Below are 15,274 nucleotides of genomic sequence, written 5' to 3'. Positions count from 1 at the left end.
GAATCATCCAGGCCCTGAGACTGAGGTTGGGCACTATTGGAACATATCCCAGTCTCACTCCTTCTCCTTGAAGTAAGGATGTGAGGTCCTACACCCCTCCCACTACCACGGGACCTAGCTGGGCTACTCTGAACCACTTCCACCACTCTGGGTTGGAAGATACCTGAGCCACTCCCCTTAGGGTCACTCCCCAATGCCTCTTCAGACCCTCTGGAATCTATCAAAAGGTCTGCCTCCCTGGTGAGCTCCCTGGGGTCAGAGAACTCACTCTCCAACAGGTGTTGGCATAGCTCTGGAAAACAGGGAACAATATGCTCTCCCACAATTGGATCACACAGCCCCCTACAAGGGTTAACCAAACAATCCTTCACCTCACCATCCAGTGCCTCACACACATACTCCACACCACTCTCCTGAGATTGGCAAGACAGTATCTGACTGTCTCTGTCACTCAACCCACACTCTTCTGGGCGGTCTTCACACTCACACACCAGGGCTTCAACCTTGGGGGAACCCCTCTCCCTGCTCCTCTTATCTAGAGTCAGTGGATTGTCCCTCACAACACTAGTACCATGAACCCCTGCGCCAGTGCCCCAATCTACTTCCGGGACACTGCGCACCACTGGAGCTACCTCAGATCCTTGAACCTCCTGTTGAACGTTAACCCCCTCCAAGTCAGGCGCCCCATCTCTGGGTGTGTGCACTACTCCCTCAGCACTAGGTAAGATAATTTTGCTGCCACCATCTGAGTCGGATTCCACCTCCAACTCAGCCAATCTCACTTTCTGAGCTACAAACATTTCTTGTTGCTGGGCTGAGACACTCATGGCCTCAAGCCTCTCGAGCTCCAAATCAAGCTCCCTCATTCTCAACTCATGTTCCAATCTCATTCTTTCTCTCTCCAAGGACAACCTGCTATTCTCTAGGTCCCTTTGACCCTCCATCTTGAGCCTGGCCATCTCCAGCTTGTGCAACCTATTTCTCTCTCTGTCTTCCAGCTCTCCTGGGGACAGGCCTTTGGAAGAGACGCTACTGCCAAGCGGGGATGGTACTCCTTCCCTGGCTGGAACCAATGGCCTATCCAGCTGCCCATCTGCATCCCCAATTGGCTCCACCACCAGTTGAGGGGTATTTCTTGCTTCCACCCAGGCCCTCAGCGCCTTTTGGTATTCATCATTTTTGACAATGCCTTGGGTAGCAACTTTAAATTTCTTGCAGAAGTGCTTCAGCTGTTTCAAATTGTAGGTTTCCAACCTCTCTTCCTCAAAATCTAGATCCATAGATGTAACAGATGGTGGTCTGCTCATGGCAGTAAGAATAGGCAGCTCTCAGGAAAAATAACAGTCCAAGGAAAAAAAAAATCCTACCAAAAAAGTATGTGGTTGCGATTGGTTTGCACTCACTAGTAGTGTACACCAATTACTGTATATGAGTCACAAATGCAAGTCCAGACTCCTCACCGCTGACCACCATTGTTAGAACTGGGGGTCTCTAGTTGGCAGAGGTAGGTAACTTTGACCAAATAGGGACCCTTGCTTCTAAGTCAGGGAAAGGGAATTACACTCCTGGATAACCCCTGCTCACCCCCTTGGTAGCTTGGCACGAGCAGACAGGCTTATCTCAGAGGCAGTGTGTTAAGCATTTGTGAACACATACAGCAATACAGTGAAAACACTACAGATGGACACCACACAGGTTTTATAAAAATAAGTATTCTTTATATAGACTTAACACAAGTCCACAAACGACAAAAATCCACAATACTGTACTCAAAATAGACTTAAAGATGGTAGAAGTAACTTAGTTCAAGTTGATGATAAATGCAACACGTTTCTCACAAAAGTACCTGGATGCGTAACGCAAAACAAACAAAAGGTTCGCACGGAGGGTGATGCTTCTGTTCCTTGCTTCGGGGGAGGCGATGCATCACTCCTCAATGCTTGCGCAGAGTAGGGGATGCATTGTGTTCCTTACCGGAGAGGAGGTGAAGCTTTGATCCCTGCACTGCGTTCCGGTTACGATGCGGCAAGATAGCGCCTCGATGCGATGCGACAATTCGGTGCGATGCGATAAGATGGCGCCCTTGATGCGATGTGACGATGTGAAGATGATGCATGCACTCCCGGCGGCCGTGCAGCAAACTGTAACTTTGGAGCCGTGACAGACCCTGCGACATGCTTCTCCGTTGATGCGTCGGTAAACAGCTGCGACAAAGGCACGCTTCTCTGGTGATGCGGCGGCGACCTCTGCAGCGGCGACACGCTTCTCCGGCGATGCGACGGCAACAGCTGAGACTGCGACACGCTTCTTCCCGTTGAGGCGCACTTCCAACTCCCAGCGAGACGCAGGCTTCCGCCGATAGAATTCCCAGCAAGGAAATTCAGAGGGGAGCTTGTGGTGAAGTCTTTTGTCCCTGAGACTTCAGCAGGAGGTAAGCACAAGTTCAAGCCCGTGGAGAAATATTCTGCAAGATGATGAAAGTTCTTTAAAAGTTCCTTCTCCTTTCCTTGGCAATGAAGACACCATTGCAGGCCAACCCAGCAACACAGCACACGGGCAGGGGCGCAGCCCAAACTCCTGCAGCTTCCTTGGTTCTTCTCCTTGGCAAAGGTTTGTCTTGTTTTTCCAGAAGTGATCTAAAGTCAGGGGTCTGGGCCCCAATATTTATACTGCAAAATCCTTTGTCCTCTGAAGGCAGAGGGTCCTGTACCTAGTTCAAACCAGTTCTGGGTGCATTCTGCCAGTGTACACCTTCTCCCTTTGTCAGTGTGCGCCAGGGTCCTCAGACACACCACAGGAGGTGGAGCCAGCATTGTGGAAGGCAGACACAGCCCTATTCAGACCCAGGTGCTACTCCTCCCACCACTCACTACATGCAGATAGGTCTATTCAGCCCTGTGCTGACTCACCCTGTCTCCTGGAGTCTCCCCAGCCCCTGTCACTCACAAGCCAGACATACAATACACAAGCTAGCAGAGGCAGGCTGGATAGTTAGGTAAGAAAATACCTACTTTCTCAAAGTGATATTTTCAAACACAGAATGTTAAAACCAACTTCACTAAAAGATGTATTTTATCATTCTGAGTTCAGGCATACTAAACTCGAATTCCTACCATGTTCCCTGGGTCAGTTAGGATTATAAGATGTTATAATCAAACTGCCCATTCTGGCCTATGGGGACTGGTAGCCTTGCAATAGTGAAAAACGAAATAGGCTGTAATTCACTATCAGGTCATGCCACACACATCAGGGCATGACCTACCTTTTACATACAATGCACCCTGCCCTAGGGCCTCTGATATGTGGAAAAGGGAAGGTTTAGGGACTGGCAAGCGGGTGCACTTGCCAAGTCGACATGGCAGTCACATTGTTGCACACAGGCTCTGCAATGGCAGGCCTGAGACATACTTTACAAGCTGCTTCTGTGGGTGGCACAGCCAGTGCTGCAAGCCCACCAGCAGAATTTGATTTAAAGGCCCTGGGCACACATGGTGCAAGGTCTGACATGTAAATCAAATAAGCCAATCATGGAGTCACTAATCCATTACAACAATTTACAATAGAGAGCATATGCACTTTAGCACAGATCAGCAGTGGTAAAGTGCCCAGAGTCAAAAAACCAACAAAAATGGGTCAGAGAAAATGCAGGAGGAATGCAAAAAGTTCAGGGATGACCCTGCAAAAAGGGCCAAATCCAACACAGATCTTTGGAAAATCACAGAGATGAATATGAAGCAGGATTATTCCAACTGGGAGCAGTATTGTAGTGGGTCCTGGCTTGAAGAACAGCACAGTTCCAGTGTCACCAACAGAAGAGTCTTTGAATAATCTTCAGCGACAGGCAGTCGTTTCCAGAAGTCTAAGGACCCACCCACAGGGGAGCCCTTAATTAACCCTAACAAGGGAATGGACCTCTTCTCTGGTGACCCACCTATCAGAGGGGGTCAGGGACGCTTCTCAGCTGTCCTAGCCAGTCAGATGCTCCCAGGGGCCAAGATTCAACACGGCAGAATCAAGTGGACACCTGGAGGCGCTCCGGGCACCTCCCTAGGGAGAAGCTGGACAGGGGCGTGGTGACTCCCCTGTCCTCTGTGTAGTTTCGCGGCAGAGCAGGAGCCAAGGGCTCCTGAATTTGGCAAAACTGGTTAATGCATGGAGGGCCCAAATCTGCCCTTCAATGCAGTCTGGTGTCCCTCAGAAGCGCCCCCACCCTAGCTAATTCTTCACAGGAAATCCTTTGTTCAGCTTCTCCGGCCCAAGTGAAGCTCATCAGCAGGGGGCAGAACATTGACTAGGGTTGGCAGCAGCGCGGGCTGACAGTCAGATCCTGCAAGGCTACACAGGTAGGTTTTGGGGGGTCTTCTAAGGAGCCCCCAGTACATGATATCATGCAACTAACACTGGAATCAGTGTAGTTGCATGATTCCAACATGTTCGGGTCAGCCCTTATGTAGTTAGACATCTTGAGGAGTCTGGGATTTGTAGGGGCACCTTTGCTCGTGCAGGGTTAACCACACACTTAGAACTATGCAGACACAGTTTGCATGAGCTCCTATGGGTGGCACAATACATGCAACCAATGCCCTGGGTACCTCAGTACCATGTACTAGGGATTTATAATGGTACCCCGGTATGTCAATTGTGGGGTGTACAATGTACTTACCATTAAATTTAGAGGAGAGAGCACTGTAACTGGGGTCCTGGTTAGAAGGATCCCTACAGTCAAAACACACTGTCACCAGACAAAAAGTGGGGGTATCTATGCCAGAAAGATCCTATTTTCCTAAACTTGTTTCCAGGGCATGTAAGTTAGAGGGGTACCCCAGGGCTTGCAGCACTGACTGTGCCACCCTGGGTGTCCCTAAGTGAAACATTTCTTCACCAACATTGTTCCTCCTGATGACCACAAAATTACGGTTCCCTCTAATCCTTTCAAACCACGCAGCAAATTCATCCCACCTGTTTCACATAAAATTCTTGATTCATTTGAACGATTGGTACTCAAAGATGTCTCACTCATTAATTTTCAATCTATGAGATACAATAATCTCTCACATCAAGAACGAGCACTCATCAAAAATTTTGCTAATAATCCAGACATCATTATGAAACCCTCGGACAAAGGCGGCGCAATAGTACTCATGGATACCCAGTATTACATATCTAAAGTCAACAACCATGTTTCAGACACCAACACCTGCATGCAATTGACCCAGGACCCCACTACTCAATTGGAAAATATGCTTTCTGGGATACTCCAAGAAGCAATTGATCAAGACTGGATTATTGACCAAACTAAAATTTTCTTAACAACCAAAAATGCCAGACGACCCAAACTCTATATGATTCCAAAAATTCATAAAAATCCTTTGGACCCACCTTTTCGTCCCATAGTCTCAGGCTGTGGATCAATCTTTGAACCTTTAGGCAAATTTGTGGATCATAATCTGCAATTATTTGTCCAAAAGTGGCCCTCATATGTGAAAGACACCACCCATTTCTTGCAGCAGTTAAACACGATCAACAACAGGGACCTTACCAACATTATCCTGTGCACCATTGACGTCACAGCTTTATACACATCCATACCACATCAAGCCGGACTTGAAGCCATAGAGTGGGCACTTCTCCAAACACCTGACATCGAAACTGAAAGATTGTTCATTTTGAAGATCTTACATTTCTGCCTCCATCACAGCTATTTTGAATGAGATGGAAACTCTTACGCGCAATTAACTGGAACTTCAATGGGCTTTTCAGGAGCACCTGCATACGCGAACACCTTCATGGCCCTTTTCGAATCTGAAAATATCATGTCCAATCCCAATTGGCGGAACCATGTATTAATGTACTGTAGGTACATTGACGACATCTTTATACTATGGACAGGCACCAATACCCATCTTGAGACTATGATTACCGAGCTCAACACAATCAACCCTAGGATCCAATTCACTCACAACATTCAACAACAAAAGATTCATTTACTGGACGTTCTCATCACTAAGTCCACAGATAATTACAATTTTGAGACTTCGGTCTTCCAGAAACCTACAGATCGCAACAGCATATTATCCTACAACAGTTTTCATCCAAATAGTCTATTAAGGAATCTCCCATACTCTCAACTACTCAGAGTCAGACGCATTTGTTCTAATCCTGACACCACTAAGGCTAAAGAGCAGGAGTATATACAACGCTTCAAAGAACGGGGGTACCCTGACAACGTATTACAAGATTGTCTCACACGAGCACAACTTGACAGAGAAGAGTTACTGCAACAATCTGCCAAACATCCATCAGATCGTGTAGTTTTTGTATCCAAATTTACCACAGCGTCAAAACCTATACGAAACATCATCAATTCCAAATGGGAGATGCTAGCATCTGAAGACGACTTCAACAACATATTTGCCACCAAACCACTGTTTGCATACACACGGGGCAAAAACTTGAAAACATTACTATCAACACCTTCCCCGATCCTATCCACCTTGAAGTTTAAAGGTACAACGAAGTGCAGCAATTGCATTCACTGCAATAATGTCATCAGTGGTGACGTATTAACTCATCCATCCTCTGGAAAACCCATATACCTCAGACACTCGTGTGATTGCAATTCGATGAACGTCATCTACTGTATCAAATGCCCCTGTGGCAAAGCCTATATAGGCAAAACGGAAAGAAAAATAAAGGTCAGAATTACTGAACACAAAAGTAAAATCAGGAATCGCAGCACCACCTCTCCGCTAGCTACTCATTGGAATGAAGCGCATCATGCCATATCACAACTCAGATTTCAGATTGTCGAATCTGTTAAACCCACACCGGGAGCAGATACCACACAAAAACTTATTCAAAGAGAAATTTATTGGATTAAATTCCTTAACACCATGATTCCATCCGGCCTTAATGACCGGATTGACATGAGTTGTTTCCTGTCGAACTTTTCTCACCAGACTCTCTGATCCATAAACCCCTTTAACACAACGGGATCTACATTAATTTTCCCTAGAATTTAGATTTTCTTAGTGAGGTTTAAATCTACTCACACACCTTTTCAGGGTGTACTGCCTGAAACACTAATCAAATCTACTGTACTGTTTGTGCCAGATTGAATGATCTAATTTAATGGGAATCACGTGTATTTTTCCTTGGTGATACTATGTACACACTCACACCTCACATTTGAATTCATCTTAATCTTATTTTACCACTTTCCTGCTGATCTTGGCACTGCACACAGCACCATACAACACTTGCTTTATTTTTTATTTTTCATTTTCCTTTTCGTTTTATCGTTTACACCATTTAACTAATTGTTCTTCACAACACAGCCGCAGTCTTTTTTCTGCCCTTGATACATCTTCTTGTTCTCATTATTATCTCTTCCGTCTTCGGTTTCTCTTTTCTTATTACTTTTTTCTTATTTGTATTCCATCCGTTTCTGGTTGTTTACTTTCAACCTCACCCTTCTCGATCCCAGCGTTCCACGAAAGAATCACCCGATTTCACTTCAGCTATTGGTATTTCTTTCACCTTTCCGCTTGGCGAGTCACATGAGTTTTCATCCATTCGGCATTTAAACTAAGCGCGGTGTCTCACCCTATCACCGTGCTCCTTATTGGAACAGTTCCGTGCTTCACGGCATCTACCGCGTTCTCGAGCACGTTCGCATTATTACATCAGGTAAGCTCCTCGCATCTAGGTTAATGACGCGTTTTTTCAAAGATTCTATTTTTCCTTAAGTGTAGCGTTAACTACCCGCTCATTTTTCATAGGCGAATGCTACAACTCCCTGACGACTCACACTATTCCATTCGACAACCTTTCTACGGCGTCTCTTTTCTGCACGGAATCCCACTCCGCAAGGGTTGCGTTCCAACTCCACATTTCTTGATCAAAGGTAAGCGTCCTCCAGTACGAGACGCATTACGTCCTCTAGGCTTCATTTTCAGTATACTGATAGCCACTTTTCCGCACAGGTTTCTTGAGCAATTGTCCGAATCATTGTTCTGGTTTCTTTTATTATCTTCTGCATCGCGCCACCAAGGTGAGCGAGTCTGTTATCTTGCTTCACTTCTAGTCACCCTGCTATCCATTTCTGTTCACATTTGCACTTTTGGGATTACCTGTTTATTCAGCATCTCAGTCACGTTACAAGTGAATTATAGTTAGACATGGTTCTCCCACATTGTCTTTACTTCTCTTTTCGTTACTAACCTCAACTGTCACCAATACGTTGGGTGCCGCGTTTTTCACTTTTTTCACATTTGAGTCACCATCCTGGCAACACAGACATGCACCAGTTACCAACCTAAACAATGCATGAATATCATCATTCAATGCTAACACCCACCATCATAGCATCTAATAAGCATCCATACATATAGCAGGAATTATTTACCATTTTTATATTCATTCTAGGTTGGCCCCTGACGAAGGGATTTAAGATCCCGAAATGCATTGGGCACTTCTACCAACGATATGCGAAAAACAGCATTATTGTTCTATTGTTTTCAATGTTATTATTTCATGACTACTGTACACTCTATTAAGAATGATTAATATGATGTACCCCATAATTGTCTCAACAGCAATGTCACAATGATGATTTGATAACCGCACTTGTATTTGTATAACTAAATACATAACTGGATTACGTTACTAATGAAGGATTTGTACTAATTTGAGTTTATTCATTTGTGAAACTTTGTTTTTGGAGATTTTCCCAACTAGTGAACAGTGCGAGGCACAAAGTGTGTTCTCCCACCTTATCCCCTAAGTAAAACAAGCCACCCAGTCTGCCACTGCAGACTTGCACTGCTAGCCTGACTTTGCCACTTGAAAGGCGCCTTTTCCCCTGGCCTTATGTGCACCACTCTGGCAAGCCTACCGAGCCCCAAAGGCAGGGTGCAACATATGACATCGGCAGGACATGTACTTTACCTGCCCTGACAGTAAAACACATGAAACAACCATTTTTACTGAGGAACTCGGCGGCGGTGGAGCAAGTGCAAGGTAAATAGTTGGATTCATTTATTTACTTACCTAACTCCCGCCTGTCATGTGTCCAACTCCACTACTCCCCATCCTGCCCCTCTCCCACCCTGCACCACTGCCCCGCTCTACCGCCCCGCACGACTCACGCTGTGAGCTGTCACTGTGTGTACACCAAGTGAGAAACCATCTAGTGAGTCTACATACCAGAAACACAAGCAGTATCCCAACAAACTGATCATGCAGCCTACTGGCTCAAAGGGGTATATCCCACAATGCATACAAACAGAAGACTTCACTCAAAAGGTGATGTAATACAATGAGCAGGGGGTCCATGCCCACAACACCACAGTGTGGGGACAATGCACATCAGGAATGTGTTCAACAAATCTGTACTGCATGACTTGTCTGTGTGCCAGACTCACAGAACTACAATGTACCTGTAAAGAAGTAAGACAACCAAAGTACAACAACAAGCAAGGATAGCAAAGTTGATACAAATAATGACGACTAGCCAAATGGCACACTCGCCCCTTAGGTCGCGTTGCACACCTCCACTCTCAAGTGTACACACCTGCGAGACAGAAAACACCATTCCACAACGGTCCTGGTGTGAGTTGCCCATTACACCATTATAAGCATGTAAACCTATCGGTTAGGTAAGTCAACTGTGTCAGTGAACAAATATGCACTCATGGTCGTTATCACCCACATGCAAAGCCATGTATTGAATATTCGTAACCAGGACTGCATGTATCATCCATGTGATCAGCTGCGTGGCACATACACAAACACACCTCACCCTGCCATTTGCATCTGTTGGAAGGGCGGCAGTGACAAGGACTGAGCACCACAAATACGCATTATGAAATCCACATCCATCAAATCCAGCCCCACTTACACACCACATTTGGGGTCAACGTTGAGGGTAATGGGTATTGACACTGTCTGTCCAGCCAGCAACAACTATAGAAACTCACGCAGCACCATACTCACAACGGGTAAGCCAACAGAAGGGCAGCAAGCAATGCATGCAAGACAAATCACAATAGACAAATCTACCTGGATGCACATGTGTACAGCATAGTGCAGCACACATTGAAACAGCAAGCAGGCCTTAGTAGCCAATGCTCCTAAAGGGGGCCCTCCTCACACGTAACTAATCTTGCAACAAACACATGCACATGTGCAGTACACAGCAAAGTGCGGGTCTGTGAGCCACACTGACAAGGCAAGTGACAGTGCATGATGAATAGCATGCCTGCACCCCAAACATCTCAACATGGTGCAGGCCACGTCACTGAGGTGGCTGAGTGTGGCCACATCCCCGGAAGCTTGTTTCCTTCCCAGTATAAGAATTGGCTTGGTAGTTTGGTTTGCCCTGTTCCCATCATGCACTGGGACAGGTACAGACTAATTTGCATATAGCCAGGTTCTGAGCTGGGATGGTGCAGTGAGCTAAAAAACGGTGATGGATTAAAACCATGATCTCTTGACTTGGTAAGAGTATTCTGCATCATTCAGAAACTCTGTCCATCACCACCCCCTTTTTCCCAAATCGATTTATCCACACTCAGTGTGGGAGGGTATGCTCAGACGTGAGTCCCTTGCTCATTGCACCATCAGGATTCAGGCAAGCCGGGCCGACGAAGGCTGTGATGCCAGAAACCGGTCCCCGGAAGCTTGTTTCCTTCCCAGTATAAGAATTGGCTTGGTAGTTTGGTTTGCCCTGTTCCCATCATGCACTGGGACAGGTACAGACTAATTTGCATGTAGCCAGGTTCTGAGCTGGGATGGTGCAGTGAGCTAAAAAACGGTGATGGATTAAAACCATGATCTCTTGACTTGGTAAGAGTATTCTGCATCATTCAGAAACTCTGTCCATCACCACCCCCTTTTTCCCAAATCGATTTATCCACACTCAGTGTGGGAGGTATGCTCAGACGTGAGTCCCTTGCTCATTGCACCATCAGGATTCAGGCAAGCCGGGCCGACGAAGGCTGTGATGCCAGAAACCGGTCCCCGGAAGCTTGTTTCCTTCCCAGTATAAGAATTGGCTTGGTAGTTTGGTTTGCCCTGTTCCCATCATGCACTGGGACAGGTACAGACTAATTTGCATGTAGCCAGGTTCTGAGCTGGGATGGTGCAGTGAGCTAAAAAACGGTGATGGATTAAAACCATGATCTCTTGACTTGGTAAGAGTATTCTGCATCATTCAGAAACTCTGTCCATCACCACCCCCTTTTTCCCAAATCGATTTATCCACACTCAGTGTGGGAGGGTATGCTCAGACGTGAGTCCCTTGCTCATTGCACCATCAGGATTCAGGCAAGCCGGGCCGACGAAGGCTGTGATGCCAGAAACCGGTCCCCGGAAGCTTGTTTCCTTCCCAGTATAAGAATTGGCTTGGTAGTTTGGTTTGCCCTGTTCCCATCATGCACTGGGACAGGTACAGACTAATTTGCATGTAGCCAGGTTCTGAGCTGGGATGGTGCAGTGAGCTAAAAAACGGTGATGGATTAAAACCATGATCTCTTGACTTGGTAAGAGTATTCTGCATCATTCAGAAACTCTGTCCATCACCACCCCCTTTTTCCCAAATCCACATCCTTAAAGGAGCAGGTCACACTCTGACACATCCTCTGACGTAAACAAGATATCTGCTGACAAACAATGCACAAGTGTCCCAAGTCTGACCAAGACACATATATACCCCATCTTGCAACATCACAGCATTGTAAATGCACAGAAGTGAAGGTTCACTGCCTGAAAGGGATAAGGGGTAGTAAAACCAAAGCTGCATGGGCGAGTATCCCACAATGCAGCACCATCACATAAAAATTGGAGCTCATCAACATTGACTACAATGTGGGACAAACTGCATCACTTTCACGAATCAACAGAGGACACAACTGGTGCCGCTTGTGTGTACAAACTGGCCAATCACATTTGTCATAGCTGTAAACTGTGAGATGACAATGTACAGGTACAACCTCATATCCGCAATGTAGTAGAAAAAATCAACATCTCTCAACAAATAGGCATCTCCCCACAAACAGTCACAATGTACATTGTCATGCAGTCTGCTTGTAAACTCATCCAATGCATGATCATACATTTAACACACAGTTAAACTGCATCTCCCCTTTACACTGCAGAGGGCGAAACCACCTCCTGAACAGCAGCCTATCCCACTCTTCACTGATGAAGAGGAGAAATTCGCCACCATCAACACAGACACCCTCCAACAGCTGCTAGACTCCATCAGCACCCCATCTCCAGGAGCAGGGCAACCCAGCTACATTGTGCAAACCCCACCCCCTGCACAAACCACACAGCAGCAAGCACCTACCACCACAGCTGTCTCTTAGGACCCCCAGGACCCACACCTGGCATTCCAACGGCGTGTGTTAGAGGTCCAGCAGGAGATGGCTCATCAGGTGCGGATGGGGTTTGACAGCCTGGTGGAGAAACTTGATTCCGTAAGTGGGTGTCTGAGTTCCATCCGGGACCACCTACAAAAATTCACAGACACTCACTGTCCGCTCAGTGCTCTCCAAAAGTCCCTGGCTGACATCGCTGGAGTCATGACTCAGAGACGGGAACAACTGTCCACTCAGAGTGGCTCCAGCGATGGCAGCCAGGAGTTGGGCCGCATGAGGAGGATAATGGAGAAAATGAAGTGAATGCAGACGGAACAAACGGCTGCACTCCAGCGAGATGTAGCTGGAATCTTCCATGCCCTGCAGATCATCATCACTGCATTGCTCCAGCAAGGTCTGGCGCACATGAATGCTGCTGCTGCTTTTACATCCACATCTCTGCCCCCTGATGTGACATGACACATCCGAGGACGAATATGTGGATGAATCTGCCTTATTGCAAAGGAGGAAGCGGTAGCATTCATCTATGCCAAATGGCCAGTTTCTTTTTGATAAACAAGTTTTTATTGTTCAAATGGCCAGTTTCTACTTGGTTCTGGGCTCAGCATCATGCCCTGGAATGTCAGCTTCCACTGTCCCGATACACTCTGTGACACTCACCTTGGACCTCGACATGGCCTGCCATATTTTGTCTGGTTACCAATGACACAGTAATCATACTGCTGACTGAACTCTTCCTAATCCTTTAGGACTCTGTCATGCCCTCCACTGGGCATCAATGTGGTGTGGGGATTGCATGGCCAAGTACTGGTCCAGTCTCCAACTATGTCAACGGACATGTGAATAAACATATTTAACTCACACAGATGTCTGTTGTCCATTATCAATCCAGTATAGCAGTCTGTTAAAAAGTAGGAGCAGTGATTCCACCAAAATGTACACCCAGGGAAATTACACAAATGTACATGTTTCACTGTGATCCAGATAGGCAGTCAGATGAGCGGGTATATGTGAACCAGCTGTGTCCTCATTGCTTCAATACAACACTCTAGCAATATCCCAACTTAGCACCACATCCAGGAACTAAATAGGAATGTGTGTAAAAAAGGCAAAGTCTGTTGCAGGCCACAAGCAGTGTCCCCCTTTACAATTGCAATGAGAAAATCTCTTGGCATATCTACTCGCACTCTACAGGGTGGACGAAGCCTGTTGTGAAGGTGCACATTGCATTTCACATCCCAAGATGGTGCACACCATATACACATTGATGAAGATACGTAAGGGCACATGTCTACCAGCCACTATTTGAACGACAAAGTCTGCCTCAGTGAAGTAGAGTTGTCAATAGGGACTTACCCCAAAGTGTCAGGCATCAGTCAGCCCCTTCCTGTGGATGAACAATGCTTACTGACTTTGCAACCCTCACATGCTGTGACCACTGTGAGCAGCTAGGGCAACGTGACAAGGGATGCGTGTTGCACTGCACTGACCATATAGTCAGAAGCAGTGAAACCATTTCAAGGGTAACCATTATGATATAATGGGGTAACCTACAATTCTCCACGGACCTGGGTAATGATTAGTATAGGAAACAACCACAATGTTAATTCTATATGTACCGGATGCCCTTTGACTAATGAATGTTTTTCAATACTGAATTGTAGCTTTAAAGAAGTCTAGGACCATTTCAAGGGTGGCATCACTGTGAGCCAATGCCAAAAGGTAACAGCTGAGAGAAGTTGCCATGACACTGGCACAAGAGGTAAGCAATGCAACATTTCACCTTTTGTGTGCATGCCCAAAATACATGACTTTGCAACTTCAGTGAGTTACAAAAGGCATTTAAGAGAAGTCAGTACATCTAACTGTACTACTCCTAAATGCCTGTTGTGAATACCTGAAAACGTAAACTCATGACTTACTCTCAGATGGCTCATGTGAATCAGACCCACTGTTCTCCCATATGCAGTTCCCAATGGACCCACAGAAAGACTACTACTTGCATGGCCCGGAGGTTCAGCCTCCATGCACAGGAACATATAATTCAAAAGAATCTGACACGCTTGCACAACGCAGCAAGTGTGCCAAGGGCTGTGCAATGTAGATGGACTCAGCGCAGGGAGCCTGTGAGATGCAGGGCTATGATGCAATCAGTGGCACCCGGCGCATCTATCCATCTCCATGATGGTTAACAGTAGCTACTACAATATTCTCTCAATGCAATATCCCTACGTTGTGTTGTAAATGGGCAACAATGTGCTGTCCAACTCTGTGAGGCACACTTAAGATGTATGACTTCACAAATGACTGCCCCTAGACTAGGCCATAAATCCTATTTGCCACCCTGTTATCCATGCAAGTTTACGGTGCTCACATCTAAGGTATCCTGACACAATCCATCCTGCTAAGTAACACGTCATGACCACACTAACACATTCAACGGAGTGTCCAGTGATGATATGAGATGCATACAAGGTGAGATGCCACACTCCACCACATCACCCCTGACACAAGTGCAAGCCGAAATGAAAAATAGCAACCATTTATTATAAAATTACAAAAATATTCTGTTATAAACTACCTATAATCTAGACTACTACTAATCTAAACTAACTAGAACGAAGAGAAAAAGTACATGAACTCTCTACCCTAACTAATCCTATACACGCAACAACATATCTAAGACATCAACCACCCTCCCACCCTTAAGGTACATCATGAGACAGGACAAAGACATCTAAGCTATAAACAAACTAACTACACGCTTAACCTACACAAAGATATATTTTTTTGAATTTTATTTTAAACAACAAAGACCAACCCCCCACCCAAAGGAAAAGGAAACTTATCCCCAAATACTATATACCAGTGATAGTCTAAAACTACCTTAA

This window comes from Triturus cristatus, chromosome 1_2, assembly GCF_964204655.1.
Source record: "Triturus cristatus chromosome 1_2, aTriCri1.1, whole genome shotgun sequence".
Lineage (NCBI taxonomy): Eukaryota > Metazoa > Chordata > Amphibia > Caudata > Salamandridae > Triturus > Triturus cristatus.
The sequence above is the reverse complement of the archived record's forward strand: the minus strand, read 5'-3'. Positions refer to the sequence as shown.